This window comes from Lampetra planeri, chromosome 1, assembly GCF_965212315.1.
Source record: "Lampetra planeri chromosome 1, kcLamPlan1.2.h2, whole genome shotgun sequence".
NCBI classification, from domain to species: Eukaryota; Metazoa; Chordata; class Hyperoartia; order Petromyzontiformes; family Petromyzontidae; genus Lampetra; species Lampetra planeri.
Genome location: NC_136107.1, coordinates 32,501 through 37,312, shown reverse-complemented (window position 1 = coordinate 37,312; position 4,812 = coordinate 32,501). Strand labels below are relative to the sequence as shown.

The 4,812-nt window shown below is 42.6% G+C and overlaps 1 long non-coding RNA gene across 1 annotated transcript in view; it reads left to right on the top strand.

Moving 5' to 3' along the window:
- The first annotated feature begins 3,985 nt into the window (after positions 1 to 3,985).
- The window catches only part of LOC144719572 (uncharacterized), a 9,297-nt gene continuing 8,470 nt past the window's right edge, over positions 3,986 to 4,812 (top strand). The window contains exon 1 of the long non-coding RNA XR_013585620.1: positions 3,986 to 4,009. This is a non-coding gene — a long non-coding RNA (uncharacterized LOC144719572). The remainder of the gene's footprint in view (positions 4,010 to 4,812) is intronic.

Sequence of the window (4,812 nt, the reverse complement as noted above, 5' to 3'; positions counted from 1 at the left end):
TCTACGTGTGTTACATCTACGTGTGTTACATCTACGTGTGTTACATCTACGTGTGTTACATCTACGTGTGTTACATCTACGTGTGTTACATCTACGCGTGTTACATCTACGTGTGTTACATCTACGTGTGTTACATCTACGCGTGTTACATCTACGTGTGTTACATCTACGTGTTGTCACATCTACGTGTGTTACATCTACGTGTGTTACATCTACGTGTGTTACATCTACGTGTGTTACATCTACGCGTGTCACATCTACGTGTGTTACATCTACGTGTGTTACATCTACGTGTTGTTACATCTACGTGTGTTACATCTACGTGTGTCACATCTACGTGTGTTACATCTACGTGTGTTACATCTACGTGTGTTACATCTACGTGTGTTACATCTACGTGTGTCACATCTACGTGTTGTCACATCTACGTGTGTTACATCTACGTGTGTTACATCTACGTGTGTTACATCTACGTGTGTTACATCTACGTGTGTTACATCTACGTGTTGTCACATCTACGTGTGTTACATCTACGTGTGTTACATCTACGTGTGTTACATCTACGTGTGTTACATCTACGCGTGTTACATCTACGCGTGTTACATCTACGTGTGTTACATCTACGTGTTGTTACATCTACGTGTGTTACATCTACGTGTTGTTACATCTACGTGTGTTACATCTACGTGTTGTCACATCTACGTGTGTTACATCTACGTGTGTTACATCTACGTGTGTTACATCTACGTGTGTCACATCTACGTGTTGTCACATCTACGTGTTGTTACATCTACGTGTGTTACATCTACGTGTTGTTACATCTACGTGTGTTACATCTACGTGTTGTCACATCTACGTGTGTTACATCTACGTGTGTTACATCTACGTGTGTCACATCTACGTGTTGTCACATCTACGTGTGTTACATCTACGTGTGTTACATCTACGTGTGTTACATCTACGTGTGTTACATCTACGTGTGTTACATCTACGTGTGTTACATCTACGTGTGTTACATCTACGCGTGTTACATCTACGTGTGTTACATCTACGTGTGTCACATCTACGTGTGTTACATCTACGTGTGTCACATCTACGTGTGTCACATCTACGTGTGTCACATCTACGTGTGTTACATCTACGTGTGTTACATCTACGTGTGTTACATCTACGTGTGTTACATCTACGTGTGTTACATCTACGTGTTGTCACATCTACGTGTGTTACATCTACGTGTGTTACATCTACGTGTGTTACATCTACGTGTGTTACATCTACGTGTGTTACATCTACGTGTGTTACATCTACGCGTGTTACATCTACGCGTGTTACATCTACGTGTGTTACATCTACGTGTTGTCACATCTACGTGTGTTACATCTACGTGTGTTACATCTACGTGTGTTACATCTACGCGTGTTACATCTACGTGTGTTACATCTACGTGTGTTACATCCACGTGTGTTACATCTACGTGTGTTACATCTACGTGTGTTACATCTACGTGTGTTACATCTACGTGTGTTACATCTACGTGTGTTACATCTACGTGTGTTACATCTACGTGTGTTACATCCACGTGTGTTACATCCACGTGTGTTACATCTACGTGTGTTACATCCACGTGTGTTACATCTACGTGTGTTACATCCACGTGTGTTACATCTACGTGTGTTACATCTACGTGTGTTACATCTACGTGTGTTACATCTACGTGTGTTACATCTACGTGTGTTACATCTACGTGTGTTACATCCACGTGTGTTACATCTACGTGTGTTACATCCACGTGTGTTACATCTACGTGTGTTACATCTACGTGTGTTACATCCACGTGTGTTACATCTACGTGTGTTACATCTACGTGTGTTACATCCACGTGTGTTACATCTACGTGTGTTACATCTACGTGTGTTAAATCTACGTGTGTTACATCTACGTGTGTTAAATCTACGTGTGTTACATCTACGTGTGTCACATCTACGTGTGTTACATCCACGTGTGTTACATCTACGTGTGTTACATCTACGTGTGTTACATCTACGTGTGTTACATCCACGTGTGTTACATCTACGTGTGTTACATCTACGTGTGTTAAATCTACGTGTGTTACATCTACGTGTGTTACATCTACGTGTGTTACATCTACGTGTTGTCACATCTACGTGTGTTACATCTACGTGTGTTACATCTACGTGTGTTACATCTACGTGTGTTACATCTACGTGTGTCACATCTACGTGTGTTACATCTACGTGTGTTACATCTACGTGTGTTACATCTACGTGTGTTACATCTACGTGTGTTACATCTACGTGTGTTACATCTACGTGTTGTTACATCTACGTGTGTTACATCTACGTGTGTTACATCTACGTGTGTTACATCTACGTGTGTTACATCTACGTGTGTTACATCTACGTGTGTTACATCTACGTGTTGTTACATCTACGTGTGTTACATCTACGTGTGTTACATCTACGTGTGTCACATCTACGTGTGTTACATCTACGTGTTGTTACATCTACGTGTGTTACATCTACGTGTGTTACATCTACGTGTGTTACATCTACGTGTTGTTACATCTACGTGTGTTACATCTACGTGTTGTTACATCTACGTGTTGTTACATCTACGTGTGTTACATCTACGTGTGTTACATCTACGTGTGTTACATCTACGTGTGTTACATCTACGTGTGTTACATCTACGTGTTGTTACATCTACGTGTGTTACATCTACGTGTGTTACATCTACGTGTGTCACATCTACGTGTGTCACATCTACGTGTGTTACATCTACGTGTTGTTACATCTACGTGTGTTACATCTACGTGTGTTACATCTACGTGTGTCACATCTACGTGTGTTACATCTACGTGTGTTACATCTACGTGTGTCACATCTACGTGTGTTACATCTACGTGTGTCACATCTACGTGTGTCACATCTACGTGTGTTACATCTACGTGTGTTACATCTACGTGTGTCACATCTACGTGTGTCACATCTACGTGTGTTACATCTACGTGTTGTTACATCTACGTGTGTTACATCTACGTGTGTTACATCTACGTGTTGTTACATCTACGTGTGTTACATCTACGTGTGTTACATCTACGTGTGTTACATCTACGTGTGTTACATCTACGTGTGTTACATCTACGTGTGTTACATCTACGTGTGTCACATCTACGTGTGTCACATCTACGTGTGTTACATCTACGTGTTGTTACATCTACGCGTGTTACATCTACGTGTGTTACATCTACGTGTGTTACATCTACGTGTGTTACATCTACGTGTTGTTACATCTACGTGTGTTACATCTACGTGTGTTACATCTACGTGTGTTACATCTACGTGTGTTACATCTACGTGTGTCACATCTACGTGTGTCACATCTACGTGTGTTACATCTACGTGTTGTTACATCTACGTGTTGTTACATCTACGTGTGTTACATCTACGTGTGTCACATCTACGTGTGTTACATCTACGTGTGTTACATCTACGTGTGTCACATCTACGTGTGTTACATCTACGTGTGTCACATCTACGTGTTGTCACATCTACGTGTGTTACATCTACGTGTGGTTGAATGTACGTGTTTGTGGCTATTACTCAGAGGATGTCTCTGTATTGATCATGGAGGAATCCGATGAGCTATGAAGCTCGTTGTCACATGTCCAGTAGGGGCACAATCCAAAAACAGGACAGGAGTGCAAAGTCGAGGAAAGGTAAACAAGTGACTATAAATAAATATTAAAGTGTAGAGTGCACACTGCATGAGTACATAGACTACTGCCGATCTGTCAACACTGAACGCAACCTTGGGCGAGGCAGCACAACAACAACAACAACAGCAGCACAACAACAACAACAACAGCAGCAGCAGCACAGCAGCAGCAGCAGCACAACAACAGCAGCAGCACAACAACAGCAGCAGCACAACAACAGCATCAGCAGCAGTCCCAGACCGCAGCAAGGCAACAGGAAGTCGTCCCTCGGTAACACGGCGCATGAACACATCTCGAGCTGTCGCTGCGCGGGTGGCGAGGATCGAAGACACAAATCACCTTCGCCAAAGTGATTTGTGTCGGGCGCTCAGAGTCGACCACGTGACCCCGTGACCACGTGACCCGCCAGTGGAGATCTCCGCGGGCTGCCCCGCAGTGACGTCACAGCGAGGGTTTGTGGACAAATGATTTGGTTGAAGCCGCGTGGCACTTTCTGTGTTGTCGTCCTAACTTGCTGCTCCACCTGCGACAAAGAGCTTCATAGCTCATCGGATTGTTTATGCCTCAAAAGTACAGAACATGCCTATTGTTACTCCCCACAAACTCTGCTTTTGTGTACCTATTGTCGATGAGAAGACGTGGTGTGTGCGTGTGTGTCAACCCGTAGCCACGGGGTCAACATTGGGGGGGGGGGAAATCTTCCAGGGGGTCTGGGGGTCCCAACCCAGAAAAATATCGACATTTGAAAACTAATTTCCTGCCTAAAACATTAAAACATTCACCAACACGTGGGATGGACTTTGTATTTACAATAATGTCTAGTAGAGTATTGTATTACATTGCTCTGTTTTTACTTTGTAACCATTTCTTGTTTCATTGTAATGGCAGAGATTAGGGATTAATAAACTACAACCATAACCACAATCATAGACAGAAGTCTATGCATTTATTTATATGAAGACAAGTCCAGATATTGTGGCCAAGGTTTAGCAAATTTTAGTTTTTATTTACATAGCATAGCAATTCTTTTTTATAGCAATATATGTGGGGGGGACATTTTGAGCACACTGTGT